Raw genomic sequence first — 25,245 nt, 5'->3', positions numbered from 1 at the left:
TCAAACACCAAGTATGAACCAAGTGAAAGAACATTGATGTCTGTTAATCACAACCGTATGTTTTATTTGAAACATAAGTAGTCTTAGTTTCAACTAAAGTTTCAACTGTAATTGAACAGGGTATGGTACAAATGTCTTTAATCCCTTCACTCAGGTGACAGAGACAGATCTCTGTGAGTTCAGTATCAAATCTGGTATACATGGTGAGTTCCAGGCAAATAAAGACTCTATAGTGAGGCTTCCTTCACCCTCAAATAGATATAACTTTCATGGGTGAGCAAGGGATTCACTGGCAGTCCCTCCTGTCTGCTTCATCAACCCATTCAACCCAATCACCATTTCAGACCAGGGAAAGCATGAGTCTGAAAGAACAGTCTGAGTGTTCAGCAACAGCCAAAGTCTGAACGTGAGGGTAACACCCTTCCATTTCTCAGGTATTAAATTATAACTGATAATGAGGTTCAAAAAAGGAAAAGGACATTTTGTTTTATTTTGTGCTTTTGACTTTGAGGGGGTTATTACTACTATTATTTTGGGATTTCACCCCAAGGATCACTTGTTCACAGAATGCACAGAAAGATGAACGTTATGGATCATATACCTCGTGGTCCCAGTGCTTCCCCCAATCCATTGATCCCTGTCAGAGAAAAACTGACTCTTCACACTGTAGCTTAAAGACGTGACTTCACTGTGGTCTGAGTTTTAACCATCAATTTTTAGCATCTTGCTCACTTCCATGCCCAGGTCACATGCAGTGCTGCAGCTTTGATAAGATACCTAGTAAAAAAAAAGTTTTATTGTTTTTAGGTTTTGCTGTCAACGGAAGTGATAATAATCCCCTCTACAGAACTTTAGTTTCAAAATGGAGCCTGAGAACAAGCCACACCTGAGCTCTTTATCAAGACACATCTGTTTGAAGATGATCCAAGCCCAGCCAAGGGTCTTAAGCTTTGAGGTCAAGGGAAGAGAATCATTTATTTAAATCATTCAAATTATTTCTTTAAACTCTAAATTTATGAAGTGCCTATAAAATCAAGAAATCTAGAGTGGCCACCAGAGCAAGATATGTTAAGGGAGGGGCAAACAAGGAGCACTTGTGGTGAAAGTCAGCAGAACCTAGGAATGGAAAGATTTAAGCAGGGGGGAGAGGAAAAGAGAAGATTCAGGAAGCGTTAACCGTTTCTTTTGGAGGTGAGAAGGCAATTGCGCTCATAAATTAACTGCAGATGTGGTGATCTGCACCAGACCTGAACAAAGACCGGATCTGTCACATTTCATCATGTGTTTGGGAGGGGATCATGAAACCCCCACCTCTCACTGACCAACTTTTGGTAGTTAATGAGTACTGGAAGAGGGAATGTCATCTTCTTCTGTGATGTAGCCATTGGTAAGTTGTCCACCTTCTAGAAATTGACCCTCCACTCATCCTCATGCAATGGAGAAAACAATGGCATCAAGTGGATTGGGAAAACAGTTTCCATGGGAAAGAGGATGAATGACAATAAGAAAGGGTGATTAGGGAGGGATGTGAAAATATCCTCAAACCAGGACATACACGTGTGAAACTATCAAGAATAAAAACAAATCAACAAAAAGGTCCACATTTGGGAAAACAAACTAAGTAATGTCCAACATTTGTAAGGTAAATTGTGGTTCCTAAATACTTCTAATCAGAGGGCATGTGGGATAAAATATGCTTCCCCCCAAATTATGTTTCAGATCATTTAAAAGAGGAATATGGGGTGTCCATTAAGCCTTAGATCAAAAGAAAAGCAGCATCCACTATTGGGGTTTCTTTAGTAGAAACCTCCCTTTTTATGCATAGAAGTGAAAATGGACTCAAACTGTTCATTAGCAGCTGGGAAACAAATGCATCTTTCCCTTAGGTAGCCTCAATTAGTGTGCACATCATTATTAAGAAAGTTTTTAATTGAATCATATTTTAAGAATCAGAGCAATCTTAGCCATATTCCTCCTCTTCTCACTAATTTAATTCACATACCCAACTTTATGGTTTATTTATAACTGTGTATTATAACTATTGAACCTTAAGTCTTTCACATATTCAAAAGTTATCTGTTACATCTTATTAAACTGATTTCTAAGAATTGTTTCCTGAACTTTAGAATGTTATTAGAATTTCAGAGAAACTGAAACAATGACAACATATCGATAAATATGTGTTCACCAAAACCTAAAGAAAATATACACAATATTCTGAATATGCATATTATTTCACATGAGCTATATGTAAAGAAAGATATTCTTCTGATAATTATTCTAGGCCATGTAAGTTTTTAAATTTTATTTGCCTTTTTTTTCTTTTTCAACTATGACAAAACTTTATACTAAAAACTAAAGCAAGAAGAGCTGCTGAATCTTGTGTGGGCTATTGGCTTCCTGATGCTACCCACCCACCAGCAGTACCAACAATGTCCTTAATGCTTGATCCTTCACCCTGCTTGTGATGATTGCTCCAATTCAATCCTTGACTCAGACCAAGGAGAGGAGAAATTATTCCAGCAACTTTTTTCAGAGTTGTTTGACTGAACAGGTCCCAGGGACTTTTCTCACTGTTGTGTGACTGATGTTAGAGTTTCAGGCCTTCTGCTTGCACTGCAGCTGAGGTTTCCTTCTCATTTAGGGTGGTCTTCAAGGTGCTCATGGCTGACATTTCCCCTTTTTGTTGCAAAATTCTGAGGAAAAGGATCCACAACTGAGTTTCATACCCACACCCAGCCCTACTTTTGTTTGTCCTCAAATGAGGCCCTATTTAGTTTGTGGAGTCTTAAACTTTATGACAAATCCTATCTCTAGCTCCTTTCCCATCTGCAAGTGCAGAGTACAATGAGAAAGTGGGAGGAAAATATGAGGAGGGAAATGGGAAAATCAATTTTATCTCCTACGATCACAGGAAATAAACCCTGGGTTATCCTGCATTATTGCGTTGGATCTGAATCATCAAATGGAAGATATTTTATCTCTCCAGCTTATTCATAAAACATCATGTATTACATTATATGGTTAACTGGAGGGACTGAGTGAGTCACTGAGATCCTCATCAAAGTTCATTTTTAAAAAGACATTACCCTCTCTTCCTCTATAGAATATGAGCGAATTGGAGAAGAAAAAATAAACTCTATGGCTTTCTCAGTATTAGTCACAATGCACCTCTTTGCTGTGTGAGGGGCAGTAATTTTGTCCCAAAATAGAAGCCAATGTTCTAAGAACTAGATGACTTCAATAATGTCACAGAAATTTAGCCACAGAAAGAGATCGTGGTATTTTGGCTACTTGTTCTAGGCACAGCCCAGTGGAACATACTGCTCTTATAAAGACATGCAGCTGATAAAAGGCCTCTGACACTTATTGTTCCATAAGCAAATATGATCTGTATGCTTCTCTTGTCCTCCAATTTAGGATGGCATATGTGAATAAACTATTACACCTTGGTGTTCAAAGACACCTTCCCAAAGTGGGAGAGGAACTTCCAAACTTAGCATTTGCTTTTGAGTACAGACAGATGAAGCAGGGCTTTAAGTTACTTGGAAACTGCATCCCAAATGTAAGAAATGATGTTTGTCCCCAAACACAGTCATATGATAAACACATGTGCTTGTAAAACAGCCCACTCCAAACCGCGCAGTGAAGTGAAAAGTGAGTTGAAGATGTATTTTATTTGATGAGCCATGTACAAATCTTAGTGTATGTTCACAACCTCATTAAATATATGGCAGCCCCTTTGGAACAAACCAAACATGGTCGAAAACTTCCTCAGTCTATTTTGGGACAAAGAACTACTGGGCAATCTGAGTTCCAGGCCACAGGCCAACCACAGGAGCCACAAACATGGCTGTTTGGATAAATTTAGAAACCAACAGTGCAGAGCTTGGATGTTCCTTGGGAGTCTAGAGGTACAGCAAATGGCAATTATTTGGGGGGTGTTGCTCTATTTTCTCATTTACAGCACAGTTTTAAAGGTAAAGTTGTAGAATTGCAACTACTTCCAAGTCTACACCCTAAACATACCTATGCATGAGGACCATTAATAAAAATCTTGGCTGGCAGGGTAAAACCAGTGAAGTTCAGCTCTGCCAATACCCACATGAAAAGTTACATATTCTCAGTAGCATAATAATTCTTGACCTGTGCCATCAATGTCCTAGCATCTTATAGTGTCTCAGAACAGATTTCCTCCAACTAGCTTGTGAGGGTCTCTGCGGGTAAATGGATGCGTCCTTGGGGACTCAGGTCATCTCATAATTTTTTCAAAGTTAGATTTTCATTGCTCTGATAACCTTTGAAAACTTAATACAGAATATTCTGTATCATCGGCAGGATCCCAAACTGCCATTTGATTTGTGCTTACAAACAAATTGATGCCACATGGTATTTCTAGAGGGAAAAAGAAATGGCTTTAATATATAAACCATGTACTTACTCCCAAATGAAGGCCAAATGCTGTCATGATTTACTGTACAAAGGAAGTTTTCATTGCAGTTCCCAAAGGGCAAATTGGGGTGAACTGAATCACCACATAGCACTGAATAAAGCAGCCCTGGCCTTCCAGAAGGCAGCAAAGGCTGTTCTTTGTGCCAGGGTACCAGCTTCCACTCCCATAACACACTTGGAGGAGAGGGATACTCTGTAGGATCGGAAGGAGCTCACGGATGTTTACTGGGGTCATAGTGAAAATTTAAACTTTTAGCAGGTACCAAATTATGAAATCAAAATATTGGGCAGTAACAGTTGAAACAAAAAGATTATTGACAAAGGCTTTGTGGTGGAAATCAGATCTCTTGATTTGAAAACCCAATATGCTGCTCTTATAGATGCCAGAGCCCTCTGGGAAAGCCGATCACCTATTCTAAACTGGGGAAGTTTGAGCTCCTGCCATACAAAGGTGAGGGAAAGGTTTTAAGGAAAATGACACATCATAACAAAAATGGCACATACCTAAAGAGACAGCTTCTGTGCAGTCTGGGACATAAGGAGGGGCACTACCATGGCCTCGTGGGAAAGGAAATCTGAATATTCCTAAAATGAAGTAAGTTGATGTAGAGGTAGACAAGCAATACAAGTTGTGTCACAGATTTTAACTGATCAGAGGGGAGTTTCAGATGGAAACCCACAGGAGAGCTAGGACCCTGGTGAGAGTGCAGGCTCAAGACAGGGCATGCATTGGATTAGTCATAAGGGTGGAATACATGCTAAACACCCACACCAGTATGAGCTGTTACCTTAGATGACTGTGCCACATGCTTTTCAATTCATTAATTCTTTTCTCCGAAGTCACTTGCAATGTTTTTACAGATAAATTTTGAGAAATTACTTTTAACCAAAAGTATACACTATTGTGCCCCTTAAAGGGGAAAGAGCGACGTCCTACAAATCATCTCAAGAATCTCAAGAGTTTGAGATGAAAGGCTGATGGCCTGAACAGTAAAGAACTTTCCTCAGAAGCTAGAGGACCTGAGTTCAGATCCCCAGCATTAACATAAAAAGCCTGGTGTAATGGCAGATGAGTATGGACCCAGAGCTGAGGCAGCAGAGACAGGAGGATCTTTGGGGCTTGCAAACTTGCCACATGGCCAAATCCATGAGCTCTAGGTTCAGTGAGAGGCTTTGTCTCAATAATGTAAATTGGGAAGATATAGGGAAAGATATTCCATGTCAACCTCTAGGTTCCATACACATGAACACACTACAACACACACACACACACACACACACACACACACACACACACACACACACACACACACCTGAACCTTTGAAAGGTATGTGACTTCATTAGCCAAGAGTTAGTCACAAAAAAAATATGGATTCTATTTCCATTGAAGGAAAATTTATACATAATCATGGATGTACCATCTGCTTTGCATGTTTTAAGATCTGTGTCATAAGTCAGCCTGGGAAGCTGCAATGGGATAGTTGACATCCCCCAGGATGTGTACAGCTTTCAGCTGAAAACCTGAAAATCAGGAAAGTAGGTTTCAGCTCAAAACTGAAATGTTGCAAGCTTCAAAGTGAACTCTACATAATGGAATCTTGAGTGGAATTGCTTTAAGAATGTGTCGAAGCTCAATAGCTAAGTGTATGATCTCAGATTCAATCAATTAGAACTGTGAAATGGCTTGTAACTTTACCCCAGCACCACCCTAACTCAAGATTCCATTATGATTTAGACACAAAGAGTCTTGTAATAGCGAAAGAAGATGATGAATGTAAAACATAAAAAGATCAGTCTTAGCTGCAGTTTATGTTCAACTGGGCAAGAGTTCTGCATTCTGGGGTGTCAGTTAAACCAGTTCTGGGCCTTTAGAATGCTGTGCTTCATTACTGCACAGTTCTGCAGGATCGTCTCCTTCCTCTTCGTGGACAATGTGCTTAGGACATCATGTGTGTGTCTCCCTTACTTTGTAATGTATCTGGTGATTTCGGGGAAAATGGATGATGTGGTATTTATTCATGATTATAATTTTTCTTTTCTTTATCTTTTTTTCTTTTTTTCCAACTTTTTTTTATTTGAATTAGAAACAGGATTGTTTTACATGACAATCCCAGTTCCCTTCTCCCACCAGTCCTCCTCTACCCCCCCCCAACTAAAACCTTATCTGTCACATATCTTTTCTGCTCCCCTTGGATGGTGAGGCCTTCCATAGGGTGTCATCAGAGTCTTTCGTATCCTTTGGGATAGGGCTTAGGTCCACCCCGAGAGCTATAGTCCTGAAAACAGCTTGGTATTAGCACAAAAATAGACAGGTAGACATGGAATAGAATTGAAAATGCTGATATTAACCCACACACCTATGAACACCTGATTTTTGACAAACAATCCAAATTTATACGATGGAACAAAGAGAACATCTCCAACAAATGATGCTGGCATAACTGATTGCAGACATGTAGAAGACTGCACTTATACCCAAGCCTATCACCTTGCACAAAACTTAAGTCAAAATGGATCAAAGATCTCAACATAAATCCAGCTACACTGAACCTATTAGAAGACAAATTGGGAAATACCCTTGAATTAATTGGTACAGGAGACCGATTCCTGAACATTACACCAGTAGCACAGACACTGAGGTCAACAATTGATAAATGGGACCTCCTGAAATTGAGAAGCTTCTATAAAGCAAAGGAGACAGTCAGCAAAACAAAACAGCAGCCAATAGACTGGGAAAAGATCTTCACCAACCCCACATCTGACAGAGGGCTGATCTCCAAAATTTACAAAGAACTCAAGAAGCTAGTCCCCAAAACACCAAACAACCCAATTAAAAAGTGGGGTACAGAACTAAATAGACAATTCTCACTAGAAGAATCTAAAACAGCTGAAAGATACATAAGAAAGTGTTCAACATCCTTAGCCATCAGGGAAATGCAAATCAAAACAACTCTGAGACACCATCTTACTCCTGTCAGAATGGCCAAAATCAAAAACACCAATGACAGTTCATGTTGGAGAGGATGTGGAGAAAGGGGAACACTTCTCCACTGCTGGTGGGAGTATCATTCTTTAAAAAACAAAATTTTATAAATCTATTTCCCTAGTTAGGAATGGAAGCCAGGCAGAAATTACCCAAAGAAAAAAATAAGATTATTATTTCAGTTTGAGTATTAAGAGAAGAGGAAAGTTGGCAATATAAAAGGATCATGAATCCACAGCTGATGTTATCTATGGGATTTTATCTCAATGTACACTTGAAAAATATTAAAAATTCATTTTTAATCTGAAATAAATATGAATTTAATATACAGTATTTAAAATAGAATTAAATGTTATCCATTAGGTTTGTTTCATTTTTGTATATTTCATTCATCTTACCTCTTACTTGAAACCTCATTCCATAAGCATGTTTTATTAATGATCTATTAATAAGCTTTCACTTAAAACATGACTGATTAAAAAGTAGACCTAATTTTAAGTAAGTGTTCTGAAAATGTTCATTTATTGAATTCATTGAGGTTTAAGTTCTCATTTGTATAGCTAGAGGGTGAATTACAGATGTGCATGCTTGTTTTATCATTATAATGAAAGCAGAACTCGTATGTGCAACACTAATTAAAATTCTGTTCTGACCCATATAACTGCAGCCTCTCCCCCAAATAAATTATTTTTAAATCTTTATATTAAATTTACTATGTATGTGCATGATAATGAAAGTATCTATCTTTAGAATAACATAATCAAGGTTAAGAGAAAGCAAAAATTAAGTTCAGACTTTTTAATACTGCAGGGTACATTTTTAGTACTCTACAGAGAGAATTAGTCACACAACTCCCATTAACTTTAATGGAACCTGTATGGGAAAACAGTATGCTAAAATTCCTAGGATGTTAATGTCAGTAGAGTTTACTAGCTACACTCTTTTTCCTCTTTGGACTTCTACTTTGGGCTACGTTTACTTTCACATGGTCCACCAATAAAAAAGATTAACATAAATGTTTTCCATATTTTAAAAGCAAACATTTTCTATACATCCACTAAAAGGTTAAAAATCTGTGAACAATGTATTTAGAATTTTTTTAAAAAATTAACAACTGTGGTTGTCATGTAAAATGAAAAGAAACTTTTAAATAAATAATTTTTTTTAAATTCAACTAATATATTCAGCTATATGCCAGTTTCAATATATAAATTTGGGTTTTGTAAATATGAACAATGTACATTCATTATTTTCTAATGCACATTCATATTTTGTATTCTCATTTGAAATTAGCAACAAACCATGAGTGGCCAAAACAGTCAGTAAAAGTATTCCTATATTCTGTTATACTCATAGATCAGTGCCTAGTCTAATCATCATCAGAGAGACTTCCTCTGGCAGCAGATGGGAAGAAATGGAAAGACCCACAGCCAAATATTAAGCAGAGCTCAGGGAATCTTGCCAAAGAGGAGGAAAGACTGTAGGAGTCAGAGGGCTCAAGGACCTCAGGAGAATATGACCCACAGAATCAACTAAACAGGGCTCATAGGGGCTCACAGAAACTGCAACAGCAATCATGGAGCCTCTATAGTTCTGTGTTAAATCCTCTGTATTCATGCAGTGGCTGTGTAGCTTGGTGTTTTTGCGGGATTCCAAACAGTGGGAGTAGCAGGTATCTATGACATTTTTCCTATTCATGAGACCCATTTTCTATGGCTGGATAGCCTTGTCTAATCTTACCATGAGGTTTTGTGTCTAGTCTTATTGTCACTTATCATGCAGTGTTCGGTGGATATCACTGGGAGGCCTGCTCTTTTCTGAAGGGAAATGAGGGAGAAGTAGATCTCAGGGAGAGTGGAGGTGGTAGATTGGAGCTTAAAGGAGTGGAGGAAGGGGAAACTGCAGATGAGACATAGTGTATGAGAGGAGAATAAATAAATAAAAATTATTTTTAGCTGGGTGGTGGTGGCAAACGCCTTTAATCCCAGCACTCAGGAAGCAGAAGTAGGTGGATCTCTGTGACTGGAAGTCCAGAATGGTCTACAAAGCAAGTTATAGGTCATCCAGAACTGTTACACAAAAACTATATAGTTCAACACACACACACACACACACACACACACACACACACAGAGAGAGAGAGAGAGAGAGAGAGAGATTGAATTTGAAGGTTTGGATTCTCATATTTGATTTTTTTGTATTTGAAGTAAAATATTTCTGCAACTCTACCAATTGCTCTTGTTAAAATATCTTATGTTACCCTTTGGCATTATTGAGAAAGAATCCAAGAGATAATTAAAAGAACAACTTTCTTACAAAGGTCCAAACAAACCCATGTTTTCTTAACTACTATCAGCAATACCTTCCTACAATTGCTCATCTTCTTGTTAATGGGGTAAAGTTATAGTCTGTTAACAATTCAAAATGTTTGCTATTTTCTTTAACACATGGGTAAAAAAAGAATAATTAGTAAATATTCTTCTAATGCCAACTTAACAAACATGTTCAAAGCACATTAAATTTGGGAACAACACAGTAGTATTAAATTTCCTCTTCTCACATCCAAATAGACCTGTCTATATTTAGAACTTCAGGAAATTAATAATTTAAAACATTAACATTATTTGTAAAAAGGGCTGTCAATGCAAACTTCAAAGAATTTTTTTGTTTTCCATTACTTGGTCATCTAAACAACCAAAACTGAGTTTATCAAATAACTGTCATGATTTGTTCACAATGCATTGCAGAAACTAATAAGGGCACTAATAAAAATGGAGACATCAATAATGAACATAATTATGTGTTAGACAAATAGTTTAAGAAAACAAAGATTAGCTAAATGTAATGGGTACCTAAGAAATTCTTTTAAAACATTATCTGAAGAGCTGTGAAGATGGTTCAGTATGTCCAATGCGTGCTTTGATTCTAATTAAACTCATAGTTTTACCAAGCTACACCTAGGTGGAATTCTTTCTTTTCTGTTCTTTGTATCATGTCTTGCGTGGAGAAGTTCATATACTATCCCACAGTGATCTCCAACATTGGAAAATATTTTAAAGTGATGCCCAGAATATTCTATATTCTTGCCACCTGGGACTTATTCAATGATGACATGAAAAGGAGGAGGGAAGAAAGAGAGGGTAAAGGGAGGAAAGAACAGAGGGAGGGAATAAACAATGTCAACTGAGAAGTTAGCTTTTTGTGTCTCTCCTTCATCTATTAGATATTTCTGTTAAAGATAAAGAGATAATTATAGAGAGGGATAACTTCCATCTCATCTCAATCCTGAATCACCTTTTAAAGGTATCCATACATTCATATAGTACACAAGTTGGAAATTTTCATGATATATATGTAATGAGTTTGTCAGTTTTCAAATGTTCACTTTCATTAGTGATCCTCAGTATCTTAATGCTCTGGTTTCACTGGGTCCTGTTCAAAATCCAAGTGCTGAAACCTACTGGACCTGGCTGTGGGGCCTTCAGATGATTAAGTCACAAGATTCCTCCTGCCTGAGATCATACATCCTCCTAAGTCCAGTTCAAAGTAGTCTGGCTCTTTCCCTTCAGTTGTTGGCCATAAGTATATGTTTGGTTCCTTCCTACCTGAGGATAAAACATAGCACACAAGACTCTGAAAGTCTGGACCCTCAGCAACCAATCTCCACACGACTTACCAGACTGCAGAACTGTGAAAAACAATTGCCTGTTCCTTAAACACTGCCCAGCCTGGGGTATTTTGTTACAGCAGCATAAGTGGAATAAAGCAGTGTCTTTTGCAGTCTGGAGCCTTTTTAGATTTGTTCTCATTTAACAAAAGAAAAAAATCCAAGGTCAAGTGAAGAAAATTTCAGACAAGGTTTATGGATGAGGATTATTCTCCACCAAAAAATGGATGTTGCTCCACAGTTATTTCTCATTCTGTGTGATTTTCCTCTATAGAGAACAAAAGACTCTGAAAGACAGGGTGGAATGAGAATGTGGCTGCTTGTGATTTCTATGAAATTACATTGACTGTCTTGTCTTCAATGTCAGACAGTGAAACAGTTTCCTCTAACCAGCAAAAGAGATGCTTGGTGCTTTTGTCTTTCATTTTTCCTGAATGCATAATTTATGTACAGCCCATTTATTACTAACCATGGAGTGTTGTACCTGGAAATCTGCCTTCAAAGGAATAGAATATGAAAATCAAAACTCACATTTTTGCCAGGCAGTGATAACTCTTGCAGGAAAAAAAAAAAACTTGCTTTATTTCTTCCTTCCTGAGAATAACAGATAAGCTCCAGCTAAACTCACTCAACTATTAAAAACAATATTTTTTTAAATTAAGCATGAATTTTAAGTCTTTCAATTTGCCTGCCTACTCACCAATCTCAAGGGAAAATACTCAAATAAAGCCACATTTCTGACACACTTGGTATGTGTTTCACTTGCCCAATACAATGACACATGATATTGAAATGATAATAGAATATATAATAGTTAATAATTACAAAGTGACTACTATCTACCAGACATTGTACTGAGAATTTTGTACAGTGTTGTTATTTAATTTCTTCAAAACGTAAGTAAAGAGTTATCACCATTTCATATTTACAATGAAAAGGGAATAAACATTTGCCAAATTGGTAAAAACAAGAATTAAGACTTCAACTTAGTTCTTTGTTTCTTGACCTCTTGTTCTGATTTATCAGAACTACCACTTTATACCACTTAGGGTAGGCATAGAAAATTATATTTAAATTAATTTAAAACTTTCCAGATTTAGTTATTCTAAGTCACTAAGAAAATTCAAAAAAGCCCATTGACGTTTAGGATAACAAATAAAATATTAATGGAGTGATTCAATCCATACTGGGTACTATAAGCCTGTGCTTGTCTTAAAGAAGAATCCATCCATTGTTTTAGTGTAATTACAGAAGTGAACTCAAAGACTTCTATTTCCAGAGAGGTGGTTTTAGTTAGTGAGTGCTACATGGCTTGAAAATGACAAAACCAATTTTATAATTTCCAGGATAAAAATTACAATTACAATTTTTAGAATAAATTTACTATGATTTATATATTTATTTGCAAGTGATTTGCACACAGTGGACAGTCAGCTTCTTATAGTGGTAGACAGACACTAAAGTCATTGCTTAAGAATAAGGCAGCTATTACTCAGGCTCTTCTGCAATATACCTTTCTTGAGTGTGGATAGACCTGTAAATTGCTTATAACCACAAAGGTGATGGGATAGACATGATTGATGTTCATGTGATTGTGTCTCCATTTTGTTTGCTGCCTTCTATGGGGAAAGCAGTGATATTACAAGAGTCGTGTGGCAATGAACTTATATGGCCTCTAGCATTATCCCTCAGATATAGCAAGAAAATGAGAACCTGATTTACAGCAATAACTAAGTGAATTCACAAGTGGTTCCTGTCCAAGTTGAGCATTCACAAGAAACCAGCCCTATATTCTTTACTGTTGCCTTTCAAAGACATCCAATTCCCACAAATTTTAAGTAATTAATGTTTGTTGGGAATAGACACTACATGCACCATAATTTCTTATGTAACAGAAAACTAATAAATGTCATTGGTCTTGATTTGGCAAGGATCTAGCATTGAATTTAATTACTGTCAAGACAATTATTATTTGCCTAGCTAAAATTCAATAACATTTTATGTAATGCACATACCTAAATGAAAAGCTTTTTTGTTGTTGGTTAGTTTTATTTTTGTTTTTGTTTTGTTTCTGTTTTTGAGACAAGGCATCCCTGTGTAATAGCCCTGACTGTCTTGTAAGTCGTCGCTTTCAGGCCGGCCTCAAAATCACAGAAATCCACCTGCCTCTGCTTCCCAAGTGTTGAGATTAAAGGTATTCACCACAAAAGCCAGTTTGAAAAACTCTTGAATGAAGAAATAACAAAACCTAATTATGTAACAGCAATATGGAAGAAGTAAAAAACATGATATTCATAAGATTATAATGGTTTCTAGGTAAGCACCCTCCAGCACACACCCAAAACTTCCTCACAGCACATCCAGCCTTCTGCCAAGAGCCCACCCCTCCCACCCCACCTCCAATCTAGGAATGATATGAATAAAAGAAGAATCACAGCTCAAAGGCCCATGATGTGGGTTGTCCTTCTGTATGCTGCTAATATGTGTTGTTTTTAGTGGTTGATGAATGAAGCTTTTTTGACCAATGGCAAGGCAGAATAAAGCCAGGTGGGAAATCCAAACAAAGATGCAGAGAGATCGAAGGCAGAGTCAGAGAGACACCATGTAGTCACAGGGGCCTCAAGATGTGAGGTAACAAGCTGCAACCCTGATAGTAAAATATTGAATAATAGAAATGGGTCAATTTAACTGTGATAGCTAGTCAATAATATGTCTGAGACATTGGCCAAACAATTATTATTAACATTAAGCCTTAGAGTGGTTATTTGGGAACTTGAAGTTAGGACAAGAAACCTCCAACTACAATCCCAGAAAATATTTTTAATGAAATAATAGAATAAAAATTTCCTAACCTAAAGAAGGACACATCTATGAAAGTACAGTAAGCTTACAGATCATCAAATAGACTGGACCACAAAAGAAAATCCCTCACCACATAATAATCAAAACACTAAACATACAAAACAAAAAAAGAATACTAAAAGGTGTCAGGGAAAAGGCCAAGTAACATAAAGGCAAAATTATTTGAATTACACCCAACATCTCAATGGAGACTCCAGCCTGGACAGATGTCTTGAAGACTCTAAGAGAGAACTGTTATACCCAGCAAAACTTTCAATCACCATAGATAGAGAAAACAAAATATTCTATGATAAAGTCAAGTTTAAATAATATATATCTCTAAATCCAGCCCTACAGAAGACACTAGAAAGAAAACTCTAATTGAAGGAATTTGTTTACCCCTATAAAAACACAGGAAATAAACAATTTCACACCAACAAAACCAAATTAAGGGAAGTGCACAAGCACAGGCATGCAAACACACACACAAACACACCACACACACACACACACACACACACACACACACACACACACACACACACACACAACCAACATCACCCCCCATCACCACCAGCAACAAAATAACAGGAATTAACAATCATTGGCCATTCATATTTCTCAATGTCAATGAACTCAATTCCTCAACAACAACAACAAAAAAAAAAAAAAAAAAAAAACACGGGCTCACAGAATGGATGTGAAGAGGATCTATCTTTCTGCTGTATAAGAAACATATCTCAACATCAAAGATGGGTGTTTCCTCAGAGTAAAGGGTTGGAAAAAAAAGATTTTCCAAGCAAATGGACCTAAGAAAAAAGCTGGTGTAGCCATTCTAATAACTAACAGTATATTTCAAACTGAAATTAAATAAAAGAGGCAGGGACGAACACTCATCAAAGATAGATCCACTAAGATGTCCTTTCAATTCTTAATATCTATGCCTCCAATACTAGGAAAGCCACATTTATAAAGGAAACACTACTAAATCATAAATCACTCATTGACCTTTGCACAGTGATAATGGGAGACTTCAATACCACACTGTCATCAATGGACAAGTCAACCAGACAAAAAATAAACAGAGAAATACTGGAGCTAATAGACATTATGACTCACATGGACCTAACAGATAACTACAGAACATTTCACCTAAATACAAAAGAACATACCTTCTACTCAGCACCTCCTAAAACATTCACCAAAACTGACAACACACTTGGTCACAAAGCAAGTCTCAATAGACCCAATAAAATTGAAATAATCCCCTGGTTTCTATCAGACTACCACAGATTAAAACTGGATTTCAACAGTAACAGAACGGCTACAAACACTGGAAACTAAATATCTCTAAACTTAATAACTCCTGATTCAAGACTGAAATAAAAACAGAAGTTAAAGACTTCCTAGAATTCAATGAAAATGAATAACAATGCATCTAAACTTGCAGGACACAATGAAAGCAATGCTAAAAGTTCATAGCACTAAGTGCTTACAAAGAAAAATTGAACATATTTAATATTAGCAACTTGAGAGCACACCTGAAAGCTCTATAACAAAAAGAAGCAAACAAACCCAAGAGGAGTAGACAGCAGGAAATAAACTGACAGCTGAAATAAAAAAAAAAATAGAAACAAAAGAACAATACTAAGGATCAATGAAACAGAGTTGGTTCTTTGAGAAAATCAACAAGTTAGACAAACAATTATCCAAACCAACTAAAAGACAGAAACAATATCCAAGTTAACAAAATCAGAAATGAAAGAGGTAACACAACAATAGACAACAAGGAAATCCCAAGAATCATTAGGTCATACTTTAAAAACCTGCATTCCACAAATTGGACTTATCAAAGTAAAATCGAGATCAGATAAACAAGTTAAATAAGCCATTATTTAAAGTCTTCCAGACAAAAAAAGCCCAGGGTCAGAGAGTTTTGGAACACAACACTACAAACTTTCAAGGAAGATTTAATGCCAATACTCCTCAAATTATTTCACAAAATATAAACTGAAGGGACAGTTCTAAAATCATTTTATGAGGCTGTAGTCACCCTGATACACAAACCAAACAAAGACCCAACAAAAAGATTAGGGATACAAGAGACATACAAAAACATACTAAAGGCAATTTACAGCAAGTCAATAGACAATTTCAAATTAGAGAGAAATTCAGAGGGATTCCACTAAAATCAGGAACAAGACATGGTTTCCGCCCTCCCCATAACTACTCCATATAGTAATTGAAGTTTTAGCCAGATCAATAAGACAACCAAGGGGATACAAATTGGAAACGAAGAAGTAAAAGTATCATTATTTGCAGATGATATACATAAGTGACCCCAAAATACTACCAGAGTTCTGTACTGATGAACATTGTTAGCAAAGCCACTGGATACAAGATTAACTCAAAAGAGAAAAAAAAAAAAAACAGCCCATCTATACACAAATGACAAACCAACTGAGAAAGAAACCTTTACAATAACCACAAATAATATTAAATATCTTGTGGCAACTCTAACCAACCAAGTGAAAGACCTGTACAACAATATCTTCAAGTCTTTGAAGAAAGAAAATGAAGAAGATATCAGAAGATGAAAGATCTCCCATGGTCATGGCTTGATGGGATTAACATAGTAAAAATGTCCATCTTACCAAAAGCAATCTACAGATTCCATGTAATCCCTATCAAAACTCCAACACAATTCTTTACAGACCGTGAAAGAGCAATACTCATCTTCATAAAGGAAAAAAACAGGATAGTTAAAACAATCCTGTATAATAAAAGAACATCTGGAGATCTCACCTGATTTCAAGCTATAAAACAGAACTACACTAATTAAATCTGCATGGAACTGACATAAAGACAGACAAGTTGATCATTCAAATCTAGTTGAAGACCCCTAAGTAAATCCACACACTTTTTGGTAAAGAAGCCAGAAATACGTCATGGAAATAAGGAAGCATTTTCAAAAAATATTGCTGGTCTAACTGGATGTTGGAATGTAGAAGAATGCAAACTGATCCATATCTATCACCATGCACAAAACTTAAGTACAAGTTTAGTCAAAGACCTCAATATAAAAATCAGATCTACTGAACCTAATAGAAGAGAAAGTAGTAAATAGCCTTGAACATATTGGTACAGGAAACAACTTCCTAAACAGAACCTCAATAGCACAGACACTAAGAAACACAGTCAATCTCATTAAACTCAGAAGCTTCTGTAAGTCAAAGGACACCATCAATAGCACAAAATGGCAGCCTACAGATTGGAAAAAGATTTTCACCAACTCCACATCTGACAGAGGGCTAATATCCAAAATGTATAAAGAACTCAACACACTAGACATCAACAACCAAATAATCCAATTTTACAATGGGGTACAGATCTAAGTAGAGAATTCTTAACACAAATATCTCAAATGATAGAGAAACACTTAAGGAGATGTTCAGTATCCTTAGCCATCAGGGAAATGCAATTCAAAATGACACTGAGATTCCATCTTACACCTGTCAGAATGGGGAAGATCAATAACACAAGTGACAGCTCACAATGTGAAGCAAGAGGAACACTCCCCCATCATTGGTGGGAATGCAAACTAGTACATACACTACAGTGATTCAGCAAAATGGTGGGTCATGAGAATCAATCTACCTCAAGTCCAAACCATACCACTCTTGGGCCTATACCACAAAGACACTTGCTCAACTATGTTTAACACAGCTTTATTCATATTAGTCAGAAACTAGAAATAACCTAGATGTCACTCGACTGAAGAATGGATAAAGAAAATGTGGTACATTTACACAATGTAGTATTATTCAGCTGTTAAAAACAATGACATCATGAATTTCCAGGCAAATGACTGAAACTAGAAAAAAAAAACATCCTGAATGAGATAACCCAGACCCAGAAATACAAATATTGTACATACTCACTCATAAATGGATATTAGCTGTGAAGTCAGTCATGCTACAATCCACAGACCCAGAGAGGCTAAGTAACAAAGAGGGGCTCAAGGAGGAAATCATGGATCTCGCTGGGAAGTAGAATAGATTTTCCAGGTGAACTGGGGACTGGTAAGGATGGGAAAGGAGGAATCTGGAGGAGGGATAGAGAAGGATCAAGAGAGTACTGGAAGACACAACTGGAATTGGGGACACTAGAGAGGGTCTTATAGAAATCTAGTGTTATCTCTTATTAATGAGAATTATGGAGCCAAACTCTATGGTCATCTTCTCTAACCAGGCATTGCTTCTATAGCAAGGGGACTGGGACATCAACCCAGTCACAAAAGTTTTGATCTACAATCTTTCCTGACTATAAGAAAGATTGCTAGAGCATGGGGAAATGGTGGTGCAGAACTCGTGGGAGTGGCCAACACATGATTGATCCAACTTGAGGCCCACACCACGATAGGGAGCCCAAGCCTGACACTGCCTGGATGGCCCAGACCAGAGGCAAGACTAACCAAAGCCCCAGGATAAAGCCAAACACTACTGGGGGAAAAAAAGGTATTTTGTTGAACTCATAGGTCGTTGCCTAGTACAATTGTCATTAAAGGGGCATCACCTATCAACTTATGGGAGTCGATGCAGAGACTCACACCCAAACATTATGTGGAGCCAGAGGAACACCCACAGAAGAGGGAGAGGACGGATTTTTACAAGCCAGAGGGATGGAGAACACGAGGAGAACAAAGCCCACAGGATCAAATAACCAGGGCTCATAGGGGTTCACAGAAACTGAAGACATAAACACAGACCCTGTATGGGTCTGCACTAGGTCCTCTGCATATAACTTAAGGTTATGTAAGTTGGTGGTCTTGTGGGACTCACAGCAATGGGAGTTGGGAGGCTGTCTCTGACTCTTGCCTGCACTTCAATCCCTTTTCCTCTTTCTGGGTTGCCACATCCAGCCGTGATGATGTCTAGTCTTATTGTATGTTGTCATGTATCTTTTGGTGTATATCGCTCTAGGAAGCCTGGTCTATTTTTTTTTCTTTTTTTAAGGAAACAGAGAAAGAGTTCATCTGCAGGAGAGGGGAGGCAGAAAGGAGGGACTTGGAGTAGTCAAGAGATGGCAAACTTAGGTCCAGATGTAATATATGAATATATGAGAGGAAAAAAAGAAAAGGTTTTTTAAAAGATTATAATTGTTTATGTAAAAGGAACAATGACTCGGCCTCCAAAAGCTAACAAAGCAGCTTTTCTATGCATGTGATGTGTGTGATATGATTGTATCACTTTCTTTGGGAGCAAGTGCTATGAAGAATTCATCATTTTAATTCTTAACTTGATTCAAAGATCTGTTTTAAGGTCCATAAATTACACCTCAGTGGACATTTATTTTATGCATGTGTTATTCACCCATTCTAATGGGTTTGGTCAACAATTTTCAAAAGCTGGTTAAGTATAAAAAATAGATAGGCTATCGGGAACACTCAATGAGACTGCTGACTAATTCTTAAAACATGACTATAAACAAAATGGAAGTAAAAGAGAACTATTTCTATAACCACTATTTTGCCATTGACCAATACAATATACATTAAACAATCATTTTCTACCTAAAAAAATTAACAAAGTGTTTGATGTATAGACATATATTTATTTCTTGGTGTTCTTATTCACATTAAGAAATATGAAATTAGAGCTAGAAGGTGGCTCAGTAGGCAAAGTCATTGGCTGAACAAGCCTGATGATGTGTGCTGTAATCCCCAGAATGCCCAAAAGAGGCAGAATCAGTAGACAAATATCTGGGAGGCAAAAACAGGAAAATTTCCAGAAACGAGGGCTGAGCACAGTGGCTTAGAAATCATGTCTCATACAAAGCAGGAAGGCAAGGATCAATACCTGAACATTGTCCTCTGACTTTATCTTACATGCTGTGGCACGTAGCCCTGCACTCATCCATAGTCTAAAGAATGTATTCACACACACACACACACACACACACACACACACACACACACACACACACAATCATACAAAAAGTCATTCAATTACTTCTTCTTATAGATGAAGATACTGAAATATAACAGTGATTCATTCAAGGACAAGAAAGTAGGCAGTAGAAGAAAGAACTAGAAATGTATTTTCCTGAATTTAAGATAATAAATATAGGCCCCTCCTGGCTTGAAAATTTATTGACACTTAGTAACGCCAAGAGTAGCAAAGGCAGGCTTGCCAATTCACTGTCCCTGTTTAATCTTAGACTATTAGGATACAGATAAGAGAAACCTTAGCTTCTTCATAAAGCAATGTGTTTACTGAGGACCACTGATGATTAATAAAAGGAAGCTAAAAATAATGATTTTTCCAGAAGAAAGGAAAGAATAAAGAAATCAAAGTTTGATGGAGAAACTTTTTCAAAAGAATTTAAGAGCTGTATTAATTCATTAACAAATAAATAGCGTGACTCAAAAATATGGTTGGGACTCAAGTAATTTTTTCCATGCCTTTTAGGAGTGTTGGGCAGAAGAGAGACATACCTGGTCCCCGGGAGAAGGGAAACGGACAATATCTCCTGAGCTAATTGGGAGCTTGGGGATTGGGGAATGGGAGCTAGAAGAAAGAGAAGTGGAGAAAAGGAGGGGAGAGAAGGACATGAGAGAGCAGGGAGATTGAGTCAGGGGAAGAATAGAGGAGAGCAAGAAAAGAGATACCATAATAAAGGGAGCCATTAAAGGTTTAAAGAGAAATCAGGTGCTGGGGAAATGTACAGAGATCTACCAGTTTTACCCCAACTAACAATCTAAGTAATAGTGGAGAGGTGGGCTGGAGAGATGGCTCAGAGGTTAAGAGTACTGCCTGCTCTTCCAGAGGTTCTGAGTTCAATTCCCAGCAACCACATGTTGGCTCACAACCATCCATTATGAGATCTGGTGCTCTCTTCTGGTGTGCAGATACACATGGAAGCAGAATGGTGTATGCATAATAAATAAAATAAAATAAAATAAAATAGAGGAGAGGCTACCTTAAACAGCCTTCCCCTATAATGAGATTGATGACTACCTTAAATGTCATCATAGGGCCTTCATCCAGTAACTGATGGAAGCAGAAGCAGACACCCAAAGATAAACACTGAACTATGGAATCCAGTTGCAGAGAGAGAGGAGTCATGAGCAAAGGGTCAAGACCAGGCTGGAGAAACCCACAGAAGCAGCTGACCTAAACAAGCAGTTGCTCATGAACCCCAGACTGATACCTGGGAAATCAGCATAGGACTGTTTCAGACCCACTGAATGAGGATGTCAGTTTGGAGGTCTGGTTAATATGTGGGGCCTCTGGTAGTGCATCACTATTTATCCCTAGTATACAAATGAACTTTTGGAACCCACTCCACATAGAGGGATACTCACTCAGCCTAGACTGGGGAGGGTCTAGGCCCTACTCCAAATGATATGACAGACTCTGTAGATCCCCATGGAAGGCCTCCCCTCCCTGGGGAGTAGAAAGTGGTTGAAATGGGGGGCAAGGTAGGAGGGGGGAGAGGGAACTGGAATTGACATGTAAAAGAAGTTTGTTTCTAATTTAAAATAGGTCTAATTACACTTATGAAAATAAAAAAATTAAAAAGTGTTAGGCAGTTCCTGGCAGTGGTAGCACACACCTTTAATCCCAGTATTCTGAAGGCAGAGGTAAGCAGATCTCTAGGGTCAAGCCCAGCCTGGTCTAAATAGTGAGTTTCAGGAAAACCAGGGCTACATGGAGAAACCCTGTTTCAAATAAACTAAAAGAATCAGATAAAATAATAATAATAAATAATAATAATATAAATAAATAAAATTTAGAAATAAGTTTTAGGCAATTCCTATTCACTGTTCCAACAACAATCAGTGTAACCCAAGATATAAAAAATACTGAATGCTGAAACAAAATGAAAAGAAAACATATTTTTAAGTCACTGATAACAAAGGAAAGTCCAGAATTTACTTTTGTTTGTTATGAAGGATGTTAAAATCTGCATATTCTTGGAGACCCTAGTCATAAAGCTGGGGAAACAGCATTGGACCAAACCAGCCCCTCTGACTGTGGGTACCAGCTAGGAGTCCAAGACAATCTATGGGACCTCTAACAGTGGAGCCAGTCTTTATCCCTAGAGCACAAATGGACTTTGGAAGCCCATTCCCTATGGAGGGATACTATTGCAGCCCAGATACAGCAAGGAGGGTCTAGACCCTCCCCCAAACAATATGACAGACTTTGAAGGTCCTTGGTTGAGGGCCTCACTATCCCTGGGGAGGAGTGGGGGGCAGTTGGGGTGGGTTGGGTAGGGACATGGGAGGATGGGAGGGTGAGGGAATAAGGGGGATGGATATGTAAATATGAGTAATTAAAAATAAAAATTAAAAACTCTGCATATTCTCTAAATGTTCTGTATACTGTATCATAGTGCAAGCAAACTTTCATAATTTTTATTGATTTCAGAAAATACAGACATATAGTCCAACTTTAATGTTTATGCAATGAAAATCTAAATCTCTGCACATTTTTTTATTTTCTTCACTGAAGTATACATTTTAATTTATTTATCCAGAAACAAATGAGTAAGAGACAAAAGAAAGTGGAAGATGAGTTTCTGTTTTCCTAGTGAAATTTTTAGAGTCCAAAAACAGTGGGAAAAATTGAACAATCTCATCTACTACCTAGAACTCTACAGAATGACCTCATAAAATAATATGCTTTGTGGTACCCTGGAGTAGAGAAAGGGGACAGGATCTCCTGAGCCTATTAGGAACATGGGGGGAAGGGAGAAGGAGCTAGGAGAAAGAGAGGGGGAGAAGAGAAAGAGAGAGGAGGAAATGGGGGAACAGGAAAGTTGAGATGGGGGAAGAATAGAGGAGAGCAGGTTGAGAGATATCATAATAGAGGGAGCCATTATAGTTTTGAGGAGAGATCTGGCACTAGGGAGAATTCCAGATTTCTACAAGAATGACACCAATGGCAATCTAAGCAGTAGTGGAGAGGCTTCCTTAAACCCCCTTCCTGATAATGAGATTGATGACTACCTTATATGCCACCCCAGACCCTTCATTCAGTAGCTGATGGAAGCAGAAGCAGACACCCACAGCTAAACACTGAGCTGAACTCCTGGAATCCAGTTGTAGAGAGGCAGGAGTGATGAGCAAAGGGGTCAAGACAGAGCTGGTGAAACCCACAAAAAAAAACTGACCTGAACAAGGGGGAACTCATGGACCCAGACTGATGGCTAGGAGGCCAGCATGGGACTAATCCAGACCACAATGAATGTGGTATCAGTGAGGGGGCCTTGGCAATCTATGCTACCTCTGGTAGTAGATCAGTATTTATCCCTAGTGTATGAATGGACTTTGGGAGCCCATTCCACAGGGAGGGATGCTCTCTCAGCCTGGACACATGGGGGAGGGCCTAGGCCCTGCCTGGGATGATTTGACAGACTTTAGAGATCCCCCATGGAGAGCCTCACTCTCCCTGGGTAGTGGAGGGGGGACGGGGTGGGGGAGACTGGTGGGGGTGGGGGAGGAGGGAAAGGAGAGAGCTGGGATTGACATATGAAACAGGCTTGTTTCTAATTTAAATAAAAAATGAATTTAAAAAATAATATGCTTTGTAGCACACAGTGGGGCAATGGCTGATAATGGAAGGATTTTAATTGGATAACTCCCAGGGTTATCCCAGCTTGAATTGTTTTGAGTGTGTGAACTTGGGAAGTCTCTATGACATTGCATGATTTTCATAGTCAGTAAGTCTGCATGTGTATGCGTAGAGATAATTGCCATGTCTTGTACTGAGGATATGAACTGTATAAAATTACTGTAGGAAGTTGTAAATGATGTATGAAATGAGAAATCTTTGCCCACTGACAGCACATGGATAGAACAGAGATACCAGTGCACAGTCTCTTCCCTGTCACTTGTCATACTGTTCATCTTATAAGAGGCATAACATATGAATAAAGTCAGGTGTCAAGCATGCATACTAAATAGCATGTTTCACTGCTCCTTTTAAAGATCTACTTCTTCCTAAAAGACTAGCTTTTAAAAGAAAGCCATACAGTCCAGGGTGTATGTACAGAACTTCTTTGTTGACTATTTTAATGGCATATCTAAAAGATTCAATGTAAAACATTTATGCAATTCTGTACAAATATGCCTTTATATTTTCATTAAGCGTTGTTAAGTTTCTAGGCTTGCCATCCAAAGTAACCCTGCCTGTGGCACATATACACATGCTTTGTTGGTCAGCAGCATATAGCCATTTTAGAAACAACTCCCATTGGAGAGATGGCTTAGTGGTTAAGAGAACTGGCTGCTCTTCAAAAATACATCTCCCCACAGTGTGATCTTGATGTTTGAAAGAGGTTAGCTCTCACCCTTGATGAATGGACACAAAGAGTAGAAGCAACAGCACCTTTATCCAAAACCCGTTTGAATCTACAATTGTTGTGGTGTCTTCTCCCTCCAATTCTCAACTCATATTTGACCAAACACTAGTGCTAAATGCATATATATATATATATATATATATATATATATTCTTGTCACAAAATACTCTGCTGCAAGTGGAAATAAATGTGAAGACAAAATCATGGTAGCAATGTTCTTTGACATTCTGTTCTTGCATGTAGACTTGATACATACCATTAGACCCTAAAAACTAAGGGAAGCATAGTCTTTTCATGAGGGAAATATCACATTGTCGCCACAGTTGAAGAAATGAACAACAAATACACAGAATTCCTAATTGCAAATGTTGTCGGGGGAGCAAAAAAACCAACAACAACAACAATAAGCAAAATCTCTTGGGGGGGGGGGTGAGATGGGGATTGTGAACTGTAAGAAAGCTGCTATAAATTCAGTAAGAAGCTCTCTGCTGTACAATCTAAGGGCAATCCCCACACTTCATTTGATTATACTACCTGTAGCTTAACCAGGTTCTCCTAGTGATTATCAAATAAAAATTCTTTTTTGATTGTTAGGAGAACAAACCAACCATTAGTAAAAGATACTAGAAAATTATTTTATTATTAAAAGACCTGTTTTGTTTGTTTGTTTCAAGAAAAAAAAAACTTAACCAGTGTGCAATCTAGTGATAGGAAATGGTGGAAAGGCATGCCCTTTCTTGTCCACTCTATCCATCTTCTCTCCCTGAATGGGATGGAAGAGGTAGAAAGGAACATGCAAAATTCACAGTTTATAAATACAGGGTTTATAATACTTAATTATTCAGTTTATAATAATTCAGTTTATAAATACTTAAAACTGAAAACTAAGAGCCTTCCAGATTAGCCTGGACTGTTACATTGACATACTTT

The sequence above is a fragment of the Cricetulus griseus genome, chromosome 2 (assembly GCF_003668045.3).
Source record: "Cricetulus griseus strain 17A/GY chromosome 2, alternate assembly CriGri-PICRH-1.0, whole genome shotgun sequence".
Classification (NCBI taxonomy): domain Eukaryota; kingdom Metazoa; phylum Chordata; class Mammalia; order Rodentia; family Cricetidae; genus Cricetulus; species Cricetulus griseus.
This window is presented reverse-complemented; position numbering follows the sequence as displayed.